The sequence below is a fragment of the Nicotiana attenuata genome, chromosome 8 (genome assembly GCF_001879085.1).
Source record: "Nicotiana attenuata strain UT chromosome 8, NIATTr2, whole genome shotgun sequence".
Lineage (NCBI taxonomy): Eukaryota > Viridiplantae > Streptophyta > Magnoliopsida > Solanales > Solanaceae > Nicotiana > Nicotiana attenuata.
The window spans coordinates 6,452,700-6,473,106 of record NC_031996.1 but is presented as its reverse complement, the minus strand read 5'-3'; the positions used below and the strand labels follow the sequence as shown (position 1 = coordinate 6,473,106).

The window sequence follows — 20,407 nt, the reverse complement described above, 5'->3', positions numbered from 1 at the left end:
ATATGATTTATTAAAATATTCTTATGGGAGGATTTTCTTAGTAACACATGATAGTTATTTTTTAGTCATCTGGCAATAATTTTTCGTTGATGTAGGCTTTCAAGTTTAACCGAATTTAATAATTAAATATAAAAATCAATATGATACCTAAATAATGATATGTTCCATTTAATTTTATATTATCGAGATACCATTTCAAAATCGAAAATGATATAAGAATTTAATAGATCTTGACATATGAATATGGAAGAACAAAGAGATTGACGCATTTTAATAACACTTGATAAGAAAGTGATGATACATCCCATTATTTAAAGTAAATAAAAATTGAGCACTTCATATTCTATTAAATATTACATTCCATAAGAAAATCCCAAATATTTCTAGATATTTAAAGAAAATTCCATATAAAGTCTTAAAAGTATATATAAAATTATATATTTATACGTCGGTTTGGTTCGGATTTTTTTACTCAATATCAAACCAAATCAAACCAAACCTAATCGGATTTTTTATTCGGCTTGGTTTGACTTTTCGATTTGATGCGGTTTTGCGGTTCGATTTGAACACCCAGTACTTCCTAAGATGAATTTCTCAACTCACATTATATGCTCACTAACCTTCCCCTATAAAACCGTCAAGCTTTTCTTTAAGACAAAAATAAAAGACTAAAATAAACATGAAGTCTATTATTTAAGACATCTCTTAGGACTAAAGTTAAAGTCTTTCTCTCTTCTTGATTGCTTACACATTTTCTCTCATTTGGCTCTCTCCTGAGAATCCTATTCATGTATGGAGAGGACTAAAGTCTTGTAATATATGCAGATATCAAATTTCAAGTAGTAAGCTATCTCTTGCAAGTTTCAATTGAAGGAAAAAAAAAAAATTCATTTTGGTAAGTAATCTTGCTTATATATGCATAATGTTTTGCTTGTTCGTTTTCTAAATTGTATTTTTGATATGTTTATATGTTGATATGCCTATTTGTCTCAAGCTTACTTTGGTTTTTTCTTTGAGCCGAGGGCAGTGGAGAAGCTAGGAATTTTTTCAAGGGTATTCAAATTTGAAAGAAGGAAAAAAAAAATTCCGACAAAGGGTGTTCAATATATGTTATATACCTCTAAAACGTAATATTCTATCTATATACACAGTACAAATTTTTGACACCCTTGTGACCATGTGGCTTCGCCACTGGCCGATGGCTATCTGAAACAGCCTCTCGATCTCACACAAAGTAGGAGTAAGATCTGCATACACACTATCCTCCCTGAACCCTATTTGTCGGATTGCACTGAGCATGTTGTTGTTGTTGTATGCCTATATATGACTTGATTGTATGGTTTGAATTGAGACTCGAGGAGTTTAAATGTCTTTTGGGAGAGAAAAAAAGGGATTCTATTTTTACATAATTTTTTTTTGAATTAGTGCATATATGCAACTTGGTTGACTTGGAATTTTGTGTTTTTTCAGAAGATGGCATCAAATGAAGGGACATATAATTTCAAGAATGAAGAATTTCAAGAAGAAGACATTTGGGGTAATACTAATAATAGTATTAATGAAAAAAACCAACTTAATTCCAAGTTCATAACAAGTAAAGATCAACCATCATTTACTTTGAATCCAAGAAGGCAAATACCAACTGCAGCCAAGATTATGATCCCAAAATCAAACAAGAATTCAATTCAAGAATTCAAAATAATTCAACACTCAGCCCCTGTGAAAATACCAGATTGGTCAAAAATTTATGGGACAAGTTTAAGGGAAGATATTGGTAATTTTGTGACAAATAATAGTTGGGAAAGTGATGATCAAGAAATTGAAGAAAATATGATGCCTCCACATGAATGGCTTGCTAAAAGATTAGGGAGAAACCAAATTTCTTCATTTTCAGTGTGTGAAGGTGTTGGAAGAACATTGAAAGGAAGAGATCTAAGTAGGGTAAGAAATGCTGTTTTAACCAAAACTGGATTTCTTGAATAATTTCTCATTATCATCAATGATCATTAGATGGGGGTGAAAAAAGTTGAGTTGGGTCCCACTCGAATCATGGTGGCAGATCGGCGCTCTTAAAATTTTCTTTTTTAAGCGTTCTTAAAATTTTCTTTTTAAGCATAATAAGTTATGTCGATACTTTCTGTACTTAAATTTTGAAAGTTTATCAATACTCGTGCTGATGAAAGATGGTAAGTAACCGGTGGAAATAATCTAGATGTGTGCAAGCTGGCGTGGAGACTCAAAAATTGTAGTTCCTTTTTGTACATTTCTAATTGCTTCCTCTTTTTTTTTTTTTTCCTTTACTTCATGAGGTAATCTTATAGTTACAAGGGAACTAAGAAAAGAAAGAGAAAATAGAAAAATCAAAAGCCTAATTGTGTGTGTATAATTATCGTGGTGGCTTTGTAATGTTGTTAGGTGAATAAAGATCCTTTTGTGGAGAAAGCAAACAATGATTTTGTGTCATGTTCTTTTATCAGTGTTGCACATGATTATGTAAAGCTTGAATTTTGGAGTTTGGTCTCCCAATTTTATTTCTTTGCTGTCACAAGCGGCTAGTGGATGGTGAAACTATTTAATATGATCAAGTACCTACCATGTAAATTCCTTTTTATTCTTTAATGACGAGAGAACAAAAATTTATTATTAATCTTCATTCAGCTGGAAAGGCGAAATGAGGTCTCCCTAACCCATTGAGTGTTCTACCACGGACCATCGACATCATATTGTAATGATCCGGCCGTACGTTTTGAGTATTGTAGCCGCGTTTTCTCATTTGTTGCTTATTCTATGTTCGTTGTTGTTATATGACTTGTTGGGGTTATTGGTTTGATTTCCGGGATGTTTTGGAATGAATTGAGATATTTAGTTCCAAAGTTGCAAGCTCAAGTTGAAAGAGTTGACCTGATGTTGACTTATGAGCAAACGACTCCGGAATAAGTTTTGATGGTTCCAATAGCTTCCTATGAAAATTTTGGACTTAGAAGTATGTCTGAATTTTGATTTGGAGGTCCGTATATCGTTTTGGCTTGAATTGGCGAAAGTTGGAAAGTTGAGAAGTTTGACCGAGAGTTGACTTTGTTGTTATCGAGCTTGAATTTTGGTTTCGGGAGTTGGAATAGGTCCGTTGTATCATTTATGACTTGCGTGCAAAATTTGAGTTCAATCGGAGTTGATTTGGTGTGTTTCTGCATTGGTTTTAGAAGTTGGAAGTTCAATAGTTTATTAAGATTGAATTGGGATGTGATTTGTGTTTTCGATGTTGTTTGATGTGATTTGAGGCTTCGACTAAGTTCGTACGATGTTTTAGGTTATGTTATGTTTGGATGGGGTCCCGGGGGCCTCGGATGTGATTCGGCTCATGTTCGGCTCATTTTTGGACTTGTTGGACTACTGTTATGCATGTTGCTGGTTTCCTTATACGCGATCGCGAGTGAAGGACCGCGATTGCAAAGTCTTGTTTGGGTGACTGGTAAAATTGTACTTCGCGTTCGCGAGAATTGGTTCGCAATCACGAAGCTTGGGGAGTCAGTGCTACGCGAAAGCGTGAGCGATGCCGCGTTCACAAAGAAGGAAGAGAAGGCCTGGGAAGCCCATGTGGTAGTTCTTCGCGATCGCGAGAGAGAGTCCGCGACACCTAAGTTTGAGTTGCTGTGCATCTCGTTCGCGGCTGGGGTTCCGCATTCGCGTAGGTCATTTTGAGGGCAGCACTATTTTTGTTCTTCGCGATCGCGACTAGGAACAACTGGGTAGATTATTTAATTTCAAAAATGAGGGTTAGAGTATTATTTCACATTTGGACTTTGGGAGCTCGGATTGAGGCGATTCTTGAAGGGATTTTCAAGGAGTTGATTGGGGTAAGCGGCTTAATATACATGAGTCTATCATTATTTTTACCATTTAATTAGTGTTTTGGATTGGAAAAAATTGAAATTTTTTATAGAAACTTCATAAACTATATTTTAAGGATTTGAAAGACGATTTGAGGTCAGAATTGGATGATTTTGGTATGGCTGGACTCGTTATTGAATGGGTATTCGGATTTTATAAATTTTATTGAATTCCGAGACGTGGATCCCAGGTTGACGTTTTGGGTTGACTATTTGACTTTGGTTAAAGAACTTATCTTTGTGGTATGGAATCGATTTTTATATCTTGTATTGATTGTATTAAGTTGTTTCTGACTAGATTCGATTCGTTCGGAGGCCGATTCGCGAGGCAGGGGATTGTTGGAGTTGTGATTTGCGCAATTTGAGATAAGTAACACTTCTAAACTTGGTACTGAGGGTAAGAATTCTTAAAATACATGTTATGTGATTGGTGTTGAGGTGACACACATGCTAGTTGAAGGGTATGTGGGTGTGCACCGTAGTAATTGTGACTTGGTTGATTCTGCGGTGCCGTGTAGTTATCAAACCTTGTTGTTATTCATGTAATCCCTACGTGTTAGAGTAATTGAATTGCAATCCATGTTAGAAACCATGTTTAGGCTATATGCTTATTTTGTTGAGACCCACTGAGGTTATTTCTGCTGTTGAATTATTTGCTTAAATTATAGTTATGTACTCAGTCATATTGATCATTTGCATATCATATCTCAGTCTCTGTTGACATTTATTGTTACATCATGTTATCATTGTTTGGGCTGATTAGCATGAGATTTGTGAGCCCGAGAGACAGGAGAGATTGATGACTGCGTTGGGCCTGAAAGTTGTGTTGTGATGAGGTCGTGGATCGGGCTACACGCCGCAGCAGGCCTTCTGGGCTTTATATATATTATTATTATGGGTCGGATTGCACGCCGCAACAGACCTTATAGGCTTTATCTATTTTTATGGAATCGGGCTGCACGCCGCAGCAGGCTATATTGGCTTTATATTAGCGCTTGGGCAAGATCCGCCCCTCCGGAGTCTGACATACCAACAGTGAGCGCAGGCACCGTACAGTACTAGGTGATTGAGTGTGCTGGGTAGGAGTGTGACACAGTGAGATTGAGTACTCTGAGGGTGTGTACACGTGTTTATCACTGTGATGCATTACATGTGACATGCATATTTGACATGTAGACATAGAGATGTAACATTCCTCATACCTGGCATATTTTATCAGTATTGAGCTTGAACTGTTAAACTTAAAAGCATGTCTACATTTATGTAAAGTGTACGAATTGATTATAGGATTTCTTTGAGTCATTACTATCATTTTCATGTTATATCTGTACTGTTATTATCTGGACTTGGACTGTACCTTTCTGACTCGTCACTACTTTCAGTCGCCCAAGGTTAGTCATGTTACTTATTGAGCATATTGGGTCGGTTATACTCATAATATATTTTGCACTTCGTGTGCAGATCCAAGTACTTCTGGGCACGGCGGTTGCTAGACTTGGTGCAGTATCTGCTTGAAGATTATTGAGGTAACTGTTATGATGCCCGGACACCTCGACTCTCCTTCCTTTTAGTTTATTTTGTAGTGTTCTATCTTTCTGACAATTGTATTAGAGGTTTAGATTGTGTTGACACTTAGTAGCTCATGTACTCAGTGACACCCGGATTTTGGGAGATTTTCTAGTTGAGTCGCAGTTGTGCTTATCGGTTTTATGAGAGTTTTCACTGTTAAACTTATTATATCATGCTTCTAGTTTAGCTTTGTGATTGTCGGTTTGCCTAGTACTGTGATAGATGCCATCACGACATGTTGAGATTTGGATCGTGACACATACGCTCTACTGAAATAGATTTAACGGAAAACCAGCTATATCTGATCTAGACCAATTAATGCATTAAATACATAAAATTTTCTTATTGGCGAAACGCAAACACAATCTTGAATTAAAGATGTAGAGATCCTAATCATACCATCACGATTCACAGTAGAGCACGACAACATTTTCAAGAGAAAGTTTTGTGTTTGATATTCTTTTTTGGTGGCCAATAATTGATAGATTATTTTAGGAAAGCTCATAGAAACAAGTCAGTATATGCTTTTGAATGGGGCCGGCAGAGATATGGTTATCCTAGAAGCAGAGGCGGACCTACACTATAGGTTGAGAGGTTATCGATATCTAAAATTTTTAGAAAAAACTCTATAGATATTTACAAATGTCTTCAAAAGATGGCCAAATATTAGTATAGGCTCCGATACCAATCTTTATAAGCAACAATAAATTTATATTGAATGTTATAATAATCCTGTGACCGCCGAATTTTGGGTCCATCTCTGCCTGCAAATAGGCCATTCATTAACTAATTATTCTCTTGGTTCATGTCGCTTACAAATGCAAAATTTTATTGACCAATTGATTCATGTTAATTGAAAAGGTGAAGTATAGGTTCGAGTTTCGAAAATGAAAAAAATTCATGAAGAACGCTTTTCTTTTAATTAATTTTACGAAGCATGAATTCAAATTAATAAGGCTGCAAGTGAAAATAGAACATTGAGTAGGAAACAAAAAAGAATGAGGTGAAGTAACATTTCCATGAGGTGGGGTTGACCTTCTTTCAACAAACAAATCAAAAACTTAAATCTTAACTGACTCAAACATAGAGAAGAAAATAATCTTCTTTTGTAAAGTATCTTCAATTATATCTAACATCAATTTCTTCGTCTTATATTTTTTTTTTTAGTTCGGTGGGGGCAGGGCGGAGTTAGAGTATTAAGTACTGATTCAGACAAATTTAGTAGTTTTTTTGCTTAAATTTTTATATTTAGTATTCAATGGGTGTCATCGACACTTCTTTACCGAAAAATTATATTGTGTAGCTAGGTAATTTTTTTAAATGTATATATAATACATATTAATATCATTTGGCTTCTTCGTGGATTTACTTTTTTATATTTAATCCCTCTTAGTGAAAATTCTAGCCCCGTCATTATTTGTATTTGTATAGGAATATAGGTAATTAATTAAATAAGTGTGTAAATTTATAAATCCAATAATTACGAACTACAATACAATGTAAATTCAAAGCTCATAAACTTTTAACTTCGACCTTTAGCGAGAAGGGGAAGTCAACAATTACTTTAAGATGAAGAACAATAATGGAAGGAACAAAGAAAAAAAAAGGCAGTGATATAACTCTTAATACTTCGAAAAATATTTAATTCCTAATACAAATCATATGCTGGCCACTGGGATTCAGATAAAACAATGAGAATAGAAAGAGATGTTCCCCCAACTGCCACTTTTCTATAAAATGATATGAGATAAGTTTTTGTTGGCTCTTTGCATAAATACAATTATTACTAGTACTTAATAGCAGGTGGAAATTCAGAAATATTCAAATTTACAACTGATAATTGAAAAATAGCTACAGTTTTAAAAGTAATAAAAAATTTATTTTCATGTAAAAATAAAATCTAAACAAAGTCACCCTTAAAAATTCGGAAAAATTCCAGCGCAATATGCTGGAGTTCGAATTTTTACGTATATGATTCTAGCATAATGTGATTGAATTTCATGATGTATCGGAGTTCAAACATAATATGCTGGAAGTTCATATGTAGGAGCTCTAATGTCCAGCATATTATGCTGGAACTTCTTGTGTGCTGGAGTTCCAACATAATATGCTAGAAGTTTACGTGAAGCTCCATAATGCAACATATTATGCTAGAACTTTCCGCATTTCAACAAAATAGCGGTTATTTTTCAATTACTTTGCAAACATTGGCTATTTTTCAATTACCAGTTCGAAAACTAGCTAGCCCGTACTATTTTCACTAATAGAGTACAAATAAAAACTCATTAATATCGCATTGCAAATCTCTCTAAGTACAATTTTAGGGGTCGTTTGGCTAAGAAATAAATTATACAGAAAATTATAATACAAGGAATAATAATGTAAAAATTAATTTTTTCAAGAATTAATTTTTTTCGATATTAAAAATGGGATATATATGATAAAATTTAAAACATGAGTTTATTTTTTAAACTCAATAAGCTTGATCCATGTACTCCATTGATTAATATATGTATTTGTATTGGGAAAAATTGAGTTTATATATATTGAAGTAATTGAAAGATGACATGTCATGACACGTAAGCTGGAAGATGACATGTCATGACATGTAAGCTGGTCAAAGAATGATGATTAGCAAAGAGACACGAGTTGCAACAGATACGAGCAGAGGTACAAGCAGAGACACGAGCAGATAATCAAAAAGACTCGGTGCTCGTACCTATTTAAGTACAAAAATTAAGGAGAATGAATCTGACAACACAAGAGAGTACAGATACAGTATTTAATAAGCATTAAATACTGAAAACGTCAGAAAATCTGTATGGAATTATAATGATTGTCATTGTAACATAACATTAAATGCCTTTAATTGTCTATAATGGCCTTATTATGACAAAGGCAAAACGTATATCTGAGAAATAACTATAAAAAGGAAAAGACTGATCATTTGTAAGGACACGAATTATCATCGGAATATACTGATTACTTTGTTTTCTTCTGTTCATCTTATTATTAGCAAAACCAATTTCTTTATTCATATTTTGATTATCAGTAACCCGAGTTCTTCTAAAATAAAGCTTTGACCAAAATTACACTTTTTGGTTAAACAAATTGGTTCCGTTACCGGGAATCTGATAATCTATTCTTTCTTAACCTAACCTTTTTTGTTGCATCAACCATGTCAAACGTTAATGACAACAACCAAGAAAACCAGGAAACCAGCAACTCCAGGGAATTCACAAGATGATCACACCCCGATACCTTCTCCACAAAGCTCCCCTCGGCGATCTCGAGAAGGCACTCCTGATGGATCTCATTCAAATGCAATGCTAAATTTGAAAACAATGAAGCTATCAATGAAGCTTTACAAAAGCTAATCGCTCAACAGGTCAATAAAGCTCTTGAGGCCTTTGTCAGCCAATTACATGTTGCACCACCAACACCAACTCCAAATAACAACACTTTGGAAAACCCTCGTTCTGGACTTGCTAATTCAGGCAGTGGTGGAATCCCCAGCGAGTCACGAGATGGAGAACCAGGCAACTTAGTCAATTCTGATTTACAAAATTTAGTACTAACATTGCAAAAACAACTCAAGGAGCAAAGTGACCGCATAGACCAAATACCTGGAGTACCGCCTGTAATCAAAGGGATAGATATGGACAAATATTCACAACAACCTTGGAAGCCAAGTGCTGCTCCCCTCCCAATTCCAAAGAAATTCAAAATGCCCGATATTCCAAAATACGATGGAACAACTAATCCACGAGACCACGTGACTGCATTCACAACTGGCGTAAAAGGCAACGACTTCACCAAACAAGAAATTGAATCGGTATTGGTCAAAAAATTCGGTGAAACACTCACTAAGGGAGCATTAACATGGTATTCTCTTTTACCCAAAAATTCCATAAATTCTTTTGCTGAGCTTGCAGATTCATTTATCAAAGCACATTCGGGAGCTCAAAAAGTCGAAAAAAGAATGGAAGATATTTTCAAAATCAAACAAAGGGACTCAGAGTTGCTTAGAGAGTTCATGGATAGGTTCCAGCGTGAAAGAATGACGTTACCACGCATACCAGACAATTAGGCAGCTATAGCCTTCACCAGTAATCTGAATGAAAAAAGCTCAAAAGCCACGAGGCGACTCAAAGAAAGTCTTCATGAATTCCCAGCGACAACATGGAATGACATTTACAACAGGTATAGCACGAAGCTAAGGATAGAAGAAAATATATCTCACAGCCTCAAAAAGAGGAAAAGGTGAGTTCGAGACGGACGGAAACCGAAAAAAGGTACGGTAAAAATAGATACGAACCATATATGGGCCCAACGGAAAAAGATTCACGATCAAAACATGACAATTCAAGGTACGATCATAGATCAAAGAATAGAGAGTCGGGCTCATCATCAAGGTTTGGGAATGATCGTAACACACGAGAGTCGCGGGATGATGATAGAAACTTGAAAGCAAGATTTGGCGGTCATAATTTTAATGTAAGCACTTCCGAGCTCATAGCTGTTTTAAGAAGCATGGGTGATAAGGTGCAGTGGCCAAAAGAAATGAGATCAAATCCAAACAGGCGCAATCCTGATCACTGGTGCGAATTTCACAACGATCATGGTCATAAAACGGCAGATTGTAGATTGCTACAAGGTGAAGTTGATCATCTCTTGAAGCAACGGTATCTCACCGAATAATTCAGTGAGAAAGGTAAGCAAGCATACATGAAGAATAGGCAGGAGCCCCCTAAACCACCTTCTCCCAAAAGGACCGTTAATGTTATAAACGGAGATGAAGAAATTAATGGCGTGACGTACACAACAGCCAATAAAGTTTCAAAAGTCACAATTACCCACGGGAAGCGGGTTCGACATGTTTTGGAGGAAGAAAGTATTACATTTGATGATGCAGATGCGGATGGCGTGTTAACTCCACATAACGATGCACTAGTAATATCTCTACTTGTACATGATACTAATGTGAAACGAGTTTTGATTGATCAGGTAGTTCCGTGAACATTATCCTACTAAGAGTACTGCACGAGATGCAAGCTGAAGATAAGCTAGTACCAAAGGCACATACTTGTCTGGATTCGACAACTCAAGCGTTGTGACAAAAGGGGAGGTAACGCTTACTACATTTGCAGAAGGGGTTGTCAAGGATACAAAATTTCAGGTGGTAGAGTTGGAAATGGCTTACAATATGATTCTCGGGAGACCATGGATCCACGAAATGGATGCCGTTCCGTCCACCTTACATCAAGTTATCAAATTTCCATCACCATGGGGAATATGTCAAATTCGTGGGGATCAACAAACATCCAGATACATCAACTCTTTAGCAGATTCAAATACGAGAAACGAAGACAAATAGCAATTACAACATCCAGTTGAGGATACCACAATACAAACCTCAACTGAACAAGGGCGAACAGATGTGGACTCACGGCCCAATTCCATTCAAGAACCAGAGAAAAATGAAAATATCAAAACAACCATTGAGGAACTAGAGGCTGTGGAGTTATTTACACAAAGGCCAAAAAGGAAAATCAACGTTGGGGCTAACTTGAGCCGCGATATGAAAGGTAAGTTGATTGAATTTTTAAAGACTAAAGTGGATTGTTTTGCCTGGTCCCATTCTGATATGACAGGAATTCCACCGGAAGTAATGACTCACAAGTTAAATGAAGACCCATCATATCAACCCATCAAACAAAAGAAAAAAAAGCAGGGGACTTTCAAGAATCAGGTAATTCAAGATGAGGTTCAAAAACTATTAAAAATTGGGTCTATCCGCGAGGTAAAGTATCCTAATTGGTTAGCTAATACTGTTGTGGTGCCGAAAAAGAATGGCAAATGGCGAGTTTGTGTAGATTACACAGACCTTAATAAAGCTTGTCCTAAAGATTCTTTTCCATTACCACATATAGATCAACTAATTGATGCCACTTGAGGACATGAGTTATTAAGCTTTCTAGATGCGTATTCCGGGTACAATCAGATCAAAATGGATCCCCTAGATGAAGAAAAAACTTCATTTATAACAGACAGGGAGACTTACTGTTATAAGGTAATGCCTTTTGGTCTCAAAAATGCTGGAGCAACGTATAAAAGATTGGTAACCAAAATGTTCCAAGAACATTTGGGAAAAACCATGGAAGTCTATATAGATGATATGCTTGTCAAATCTCAACAATCAAGAGATCATATATCCCATTTAACTGATACATTTCAGATTTTACGAAAATTCAATATGAAACTAAATCCCGAGAAATGTGTGTTTGGTGTTTCATCAGGTAAGTTTTTAGGTTTTCTTGTTTCTAACCGTGGTATTGAAGTAAATCCCGCGCAGATTAAAGCCATTGAAGAAATTCCGACATGCTTACAAATAAGAAAGACGTGCAAAGACTAACAGGGAGAATTGCAGCTTTGAGAAGATTTATTTCCAAATCATCAGAAAAATATTTTAAATTCTTTTTAGCTCTTAAAAAGCAAGACCAGTTCGAATGGACTGAGGAGTGTCAACAAGCACTAAAAAAATTGAAGACATACCTGTCAAATCCACCGTTGCTCGCAAAACCAAAGGTTGGGGAAAGATTGCTCATCTATCTTGCTGTCTCAGAAGTAGCGGTGAGTGCTGTTTTAGTTTGTGAAGACCAAGGTAAACAATCTCCAATTTATTATGTCAGCAAATCATTATTAGATGCGGAGACGCGGTATCCTCAATTAGAAAAGCTTGCACTTGCACTAATCATGGCATCTAGGAAACTAAGGCCTTATTTTCAATGCCACCCTATCACAGTAATAACTGCCTATCCATTACGCAATATATTACACAAGCATGAGTTATCAGACAGGTTAGCCAAATGGGCGATAGAATTAAGCGAATATGACATCACATACCAGCCCAGAACCGCAATAAAATCTCAGGTGCTAGCAGATTTTTTAGCTGATTTCAGCCAAGGAATGCAATTAGAAGCAGAAAAAGAACTAAAAGTGTTCAACGGATCTAATCCAAGAATTTAGACCTTATTTACCGATGGCTCATCTAATGTGAAAGGGACAGGTTTAGGAATTGTTCTGGTACCACCTACGGGTGAAATCATTCGACAAGCCATAAAATGTCATTCTATAACTAACAATGAGGCATAGTATGAAGCAGTAATTGCAGGTTTAGAACTGGCACGAGAACTCGACATTAATCAAATTGAAATCAAAGCGATTCACAACTCGTAGTTAACCAAATGATGGGGATTACACAGCTAGGGAAGCACGAATGCAACAATACTTAGAAAAGGTACGGATTTGATCAAACAATTTCAAACCTGGAAAGTAACGCAGATACCAAAAGATAAAATGTCGAGGCAGATACCTTAGCCAATCTCGCATCTGCAGCAGACGTGGCGAGCAATGAAAATGCTTCTATAATTCATTTGTTTCATTCTGTACTCGATCCAGATAAAAATGAGGTAAATTTCAATAACTTAACCTGGAATTGGAAAAACGAGATTGTCACTTTTTTACAGTATGGTACCGTCCCTGAAGACAAGAAAAAAGCTCACACGCTTCGAAAAAAGGCTGCTCGATATTGTTTAAAGCAAGGCAATCTTTATCGAAAAATGTTCGGTGGTCCCTTAGCAAGATGCCTCGAGCCTTCTCAAGCGGAATATGTAATGAGAGAAATACACAAGGGTCATTGTGGAAATCACGCAGGAGGGAGATCACTGGTAAGAACCATGATTAGAGCAGGCTATTATTGACCTAAAATGGAAGAGGAAGCGGAAAATTTTGTGGCTAAATGTGATAAATGCCAAAGATACGGTAATAACATGCATAGAACTGCAGAGTTGTTACATCCGGTTATTGCACCATGACCTTTTATGAAGTGGGGGATGGATATCTTAGGTCCTCTACCACAGGCAAAAGGTAAGGTAAAATTCCTACTTGTACTCACTGACTACTTTACTAAATAGGTAGAAGCATGAGCATTTAAACAGGTACGGGAGAAAGAAGTCAGAGATTTCATTTGGCGAAATATCATATGTTGATTTCGTGTACCAAAAGAAATCGTGTGTGATAACGGCCCACAATTTATAGCCGCACAAATTACAGAATTTTTTCAAAGTTGGCAGATCAAAAGGAATACCTCAACACCTTATCATCCGGTGGGTAATGGACAAGCTGAGTCAACAAATAAAGTTATTATCAACAATTTCAAGAAACGATTGGAAGAATCCAAAGGCAATTGGCCAGAATTGCTACCTGGTGTTTTATGGGCATATCGCACCATAACAAAAACAAGCACGGGTGAAACACCATTTTCACTAGTATACGGGGCTGAAGCATTGATTCCAGTGGAGATAGGAGAACCTAGCACGAGATATACAGAAACAAATGAGGACTCCAATGAAGAGGAAATGCGGCTAAATCTTGATTTACTTGAAGGAAAAAGAGAAGCTGCGTTAATAAGGATTGCAGCACAAAAACAAGTTATGGAACGATACTACAATCAAAAAGCATGCCTAAGATACTTTAAGATTGGGGACTTCGTACTCAAAAAAGTTTTTCAATCCACGAAGACAGCTAATACGGGAAAATTAGGCCCAACCTGGGAAGGACCTTACAGGATTCATGGTATTGCGGGAAAAGGAGCATACGAGATGGAAACAATGGATGGCAAGATATTACCTTCACATTGGAATGCCGTTCACCTGAAAAGATACTATTTCTAAGGAATACCCACGGTCAGGTATCCTCATTTTAAAATTCTATTTTTGAATTGTTAAAATTTTACTAACGATTTTAGATGATAGGCAAAAAGCTAACCCGTACTAAATGATGAATCACGACCTGCAAGGCACGTGGAATAAATTAAAATTCCCGGTCTAGGGTTACACCTATTCTGATAGAAATTGATACGGGTTAAGCAGTCTTCATCTAAATTGTACCTCTGAGTCCCGTGTGTTTTATTCCTTTACAGAAAAAGGACCAAACAAGAAGAGTAATCAAGTGTTCGAGGTTTCATACTTCAAAGCTCAAAAACTTGGGGGACTATATAATACACATAGACATATGTATAAAGAAGGCGAGGAAGATTGAGAAACGATCACAGTTCGAGCCTGAAAAATTTACTCATTAAATGAGTCAAGTGCAGAGCAAAGCAACGAGCTAAAAAGCCAAAGAAAAACCTCATCATGGTTAGGTTAAAGGCAATATACATGTACTGAAATGGGTTATAAATAAAAACCTTGTATTCAATTTACATGTATTGAAACGGGTTATTATATAAAAACCTCTACGAGCTAAAAAGCCAAAGAAAAACCTCATCATAGTTAGGTTAAAGGCAATATACATGTACTGAAATGGGTTATAAATAAAAACCTTGTATTCAATTTACATGTACTGAAACGGGTTATTATATAAAAACCTTATTTTATTTTCTTTTGAAACTCTGTTGTAAGGAAAAACAGTTACGAAAAAGTTATAGAAGGTACTCAAATACATGTAAGATGTTATTTAAAGCTTGACAAAGTTTGAATAAAAACTTGTCGAAGTTATTCCAAAAAATATGTGTATTCCTATTTCTTTTGTCGTACATTAACACCATTATGAAGTTGAGACGTCTTCTTCATTTAAGTGTTGAAATATAAAAGGGCCCTCTTTTATAAAATTCACGTTTGATTTAAAACATTCATGGAATTAAGAAAGCACTTTACAAAATAAAAGTGCAAATTATCGAATAAGTCTTTAAATATAAAGGCAAGACAGAAGTTCAAAAATAGCTACAAAAACTTCTTAAAATTAAAAATCTTAGACTAAGTATGAACTTAGTCATAAACTAAGAGTTGCTTATACAAAATACCCCGAAAAAGGTCCGGGGACTTAATGTTTTCAAACCCTCAAAAAGGACCAAGGGTTACAACCATATTTCACCAAAGAAAAAGAAAAAAAAAGTCACACATCATTAACTTGTCACTGAGGAGTCGAAGAAGGAACCAAAGCAGGATCATCAGCAGGAGCTGGTTCAACTTGACTCAAAGGAATTGGAGCACTCACCATACCCATATCATCTTCAATGTTCTTAGAAGTTTCAGCCACGGGAGAAGGAAAATCTTGGCACTGCTGAGTCTTTTCAATAGTCTCTTGATTTTGGCTAACTCAGATTCCAAATTAAAATTCCCCTGGCTAACTTCAACAAGGGTATCATGGCGAGAATTTAAAAACGCCCAACTCACTTCAAGTGCGGTTTTGTCTTCAAGAATCTCATAATCTCTTTCCCAGTCAGCAATTTCACTTTTTAGCTTCTCATTCTCAGCCAAGGCAGAATCGTAGGAAGTTTGAAGAGAAGCATGTGAACTCTCTAAGAAACGAACTTTTTCAGAAGACTCCTGGAGGTCTTCTTGAGTTTGAGTCAAAGTCTGCACGAGCTCACCAGCATATGCTTCTTTTTAACCTAAGAGAGCCTTCAACTCTCTGATCTCTTCACTTGCCTTGGAGAGTTGTTCAGAAAAAAAGGTTTCAAGACGATTCTTTTCCTTACTTGTTTGATTTGAGGAAGCTATTTCAACCGCTAACTCTGAAGTCAAAGCCCTTACCTGCTGTTCTAAGGTACCTTTGCTTTCTTCTAATATTTCCATGTCGATCTGAAGACTTTCATACTGTTCCTTCCAATTGTCTCCTCTACTTGATAATCATGCATTAATTGTTCTGAGAGGGAAACTCCGTGCCAATGAGATTGATAAAAAACTTGAAAGAAAAAGTGAGAACCCCAAAAATAAGAAAAGGGTGAAGTCAAACTTCAAAAAGGATACCTTTAAAGAAGAATGAACTATATCATTCATCAAGGTCGAAGAACTATGGCCATCAAGCTTAGCCCTTTCAACTGGACCAATCAAAGGCTTCAACCACACGTCAGCTCGGCCTGACTTCCTCAAAAGGTTTCCTTCAGCAGGAACTTCGATGGTAACTTGCCTCATAGCCTCACCTCCACTTGAGGAACCAAACTCAGTATAGTGAACAGTTGAAGGAGGAGTAGTCGAAGGAGGAACTGTAGAAGCAGTCAAAACAGCCTGGGGAGGAACGGTAACAGCCACAACCGGCAAAGGAGGTATCACAGGAACGGGAGTAGAAAAAGAAGCAAGGGGTGCTTCATCAGAAATCGGACCTAAACTTTCACTACCAAACCCGCGGTTAAAAAGCTGCTCAACAGAATCATGAGCAGCAGCGGGAACATCCTCATCGGGAATCACCAACGGGGCTTCAACAGACTCGGTAAGAGGAATGGAATGAGGGGGAGATGCTTCATCATCACAAATGATTCGTCTACGAGCTCGTGGCCTTTTTACCAAGGAACTCCCGTCTTCCTCTTCTTCAGAGTCTTGGTCAACAGTAGCTTTTCTTTTTGATGAAGAGCCCAAAATTATCTCTTGGGCCCTTTCCAAAGAAATTCGAGAAGCTACGACCGCCTCAGCACTAATACCTCGGACAGCAAATCCTGATAAAAAGAAGGATTAAAATAAGTTCTGGAAAAAGCAATAAGAAAAGTTACAAAAAAACTCTTACCGTGAGTTTTCACTTTCCAACCAAATCGTTGAGAGAGAGTTTTCCAAGATCTACCTTCCATTGGGGCTGTATTTAATAACTTTCCTACCCAACCACGGAAATTGGGAATTTCATCAACAACTCCCATGGTTGCTGAAAAAGAAAAGGAAAATTAAAATAATGATCATCAAAATTGAAGAAAAAGGTAGGAGAAAGTTATTAAAAAGAAAACTCACGTGCAAAATTCCACTTCTCAGGGAAGGGAACGTTTTCTTCACCCACTAAACCAACAGTGGGGCAGCAACAAACCTGGCATACCAGCCACGGTCTTTATCGTCTTCTGGGTTGACCAGGACTCTTTTGCTCCTTGCTACTAAAGTAAAAACTCCTTGGCGAAAGAGTCTGGGAGAATAAAGGTGAATTAAATGAGAGAAAGTAAAAGGCACGCCGGCCATGTTGGTCAAATGCCTCAAACAGGCAACAACCCTCCACACTATAGGGCCAATTTGACCTAAACAGACATCGAAAAAATGACAGAACTCGAGGATAACAGGGTCAATAGCAGGTTTGAAACCTAACGTGAAAGGGTATGTATAAACAAAGGAAAACCCAATTAAATAAGAGGTGATTCTTTGGTTCGCATTGGGAATTATAATAGGGAAGTCATGACTCCAATGGCAGTCTTTACGAACTAAAGAAATCAGACCTTCAATAATCTGAGTTGGGTAGATATCAGCACAATCTAAAGAGGACACTTAGTTTCTAAGGGACTCTCTATCATTGTAGAAAGATAGTTCCGCAGGAACTATTTCCTCTACTCAAGGTTCACGAAGAGGTTCAGAAGGTTCCTTACCTCTAGAAGAAGACCTTTGAAAAAGAGAACTTTTGGTTCTAGAAGAAGAACTGGAACTAGATGAAGGAACAGAAGAACCACGTATGGATGAAGATCCTAGATTACGTAGTCTACCTTCTCTTCTGCTCCTACTAGGGGCAAGAGGAAAGTTATCAACTATGAGAACTCTTCTAGGGTTAGGGTTTGATGAAGACATGATAGTACGAGGAAGAAACAAACAAGAATTGAATATTCTGAGAATTTTATGTGAGAAAGACAAAGGTAAAAACTATATTTATACTAAGAAGCAACCGTTAAAGGAAAAAGTGCAATGATGGAAAGGTCATAATGAGAATTTTCGCTTCGTAATTGGTGAAGCCGTAAAAAAACCTCAAAAGACGCTGCAAAGTCACAGAACCAATAAAAAGATGCCACGTGTAATAGGCATTAAATGGAAGTGACAAATAAAGCGTCGATTCCATAAGAGAATTAATGGCGGCAAATATTCCCGCTTTAATAAAATCCACTTCCTAAATATTCAATTGACGAATAAATGGAAAGTGGGGGGACTATCTGTATTGGGAAAAAATGAGTTTATATATATTGAAGTAATTGAAAGATGACATGTCATGACACGAAGGCTGGTCAAAGAATGATGATTAGCAAAGAGGCACGAGTTGCAACAGATACGAGCAGAGGCACGAGCATAGACACGAGCAGATAATCAAAAGACTCGGTGCTCGTACCTATTTAAGTCCAAAAATTAAGGAGAATGAATCTGACAGCACAAGAGAGTACGGATACAGTATTTAATAAGCATTAAATACTGAAAACATTAGAAAATTTGTATTGAACTATAATGATTGTCATTGTAACGTAGCATTAAATGCCTTTAATTGTCTATAATGACCTTATTATGACAAAGGCAAAACGTATATCTTAGAAATAGCTATAAAAAGGAGAAGACTGATCATTTGTAAGGACACGTATTATCATCGGAATATACTGATTTACTTTGTTTTCTTCTGTTCATCTTATTGTTAGCAAAATCAATTTCCTTTATTCATTTTCTGATTATTAGTAACCCGAGTACTTCTAAAATAAAGCTTTGATCGAAATTCCACTTTTTGGTTAAACAGTTGTCTGGTCCCGATCGAATCATTGCGGGAGGTGATTTCAGATTGACCTTACGATTTTTTAACAAAAGTTGTGCTGTTTGACTCGTTGCTGACCGAAAACACTTACCATGTATCGACTATCGTGTTTGCAACGTGATATGAATGTATTTTTTCCAATACTAGTATAAAGAATATATTATCAAAATTTTTTAACAAACTATAGCATTAGCTATAATATGATAAAAACTAATCTAATCTGTTTGAGGTTTAAAATTAGGCTGAGTTTTCTTTAGTTCATACGAGCTGTCCCTCAGATTTTTAAATGCATGTTTACTTCATGTCAATCGAATTTATCCACTTGTCTTGGAGTGAAATAGATTCTCATTCATGCTTCAACAGATTTTTGAGTTAGATGAACTAACTGTTTAACACTTTAGCCTAAACTGGAATAGTACTCCTATGCCACTAGTGAGGTTTGATTGTGTTAGTCCAATTGATATATCCATTAAATATCGACAAGGGTCTGCCTGTGTAAATCTGAACATCGAAAACAAATCAAAAAAATACAATAGACATTTACTTTGAATTTAAAAATTGCCTTTACCAATTATCCTAATCAAGGAGTAGAAATACTTGGAATTACCTGAATAGCTTGTTTGGGCCTGCTCCTAGGCCCAGGGCTGATGGCCCATGCCATTTGTTTGGACACTAACATTATTAATGCAAGGATCAATCCAGGCTCGTGTACTTCCACAATTGGGCCAGAGTCAATTGGCCCAGGCAGATGACAGTCTGCAAGACCATTTAATTTCATGGTCATATGGGCTGAGCTTTTTTCTTAAGAATTCAATGTCAAAATTGCTAAAGGTCATTAAAATCGTACCAGGAACACGGGGATTAATTTGCAAATATACATTTGGGTTTTCGAGTTAGGTGGCGGGTTCAAATTAAGAGGGTCCTCCCTTTTGTTTGAGTTCGGACTTGAATTCGAGGCCCGAATATATAAATGTAAATTAATTAGACCCTTTTAGAGACAAATAATAAATAGAAAAATCGTAGTTGCTTTAGGTTGGCCCTTAAATAAAAAATGAGATGAGCCTCGCCAAACAAAACACATAAATTGCGGGGCCCTCATTAAATGCTTAATAAAAAATACTTAGAATTCGGGGCGTGCCGTTAAGCGAATTCCACGGCCCTCCGCAAAGATAATAACCCGTTAGTCGCTTTAGGCGCGCTTTAATAATTTTACCTTCTTAAATACGGGTGTGCATTTCATGCAACCCAAATCCAAATCCAAAAACGTTGAATAAGAATGCGTCGAGGATCCGGGTGCATTTCATGTGACGTGATCCAAAAACACGTTTTTAAACGACGTTCACTTTCTTAAAAATTAACTAAAAAGCGGTAAATAATCTTAAACTTGCACTATAGGTTGGAGCATGTATAAAAATCAGATT

General features: G+C 36.6%; 1 long non-coding RNA gene across 1 annotated transcript; it reads left to right on the top strand.

Annotated features, from left to right (window-relative positions):
- On the top strand, window positions 662–2,543 carry LOC109230804. The gene is made up of 2 exons (XR_002068713.1): window positions 662–895; window positions 1,471–2,543. It is a non-coding gene; the product is annotated as an uncharacterized LOC109230804 (long non-coding RNA).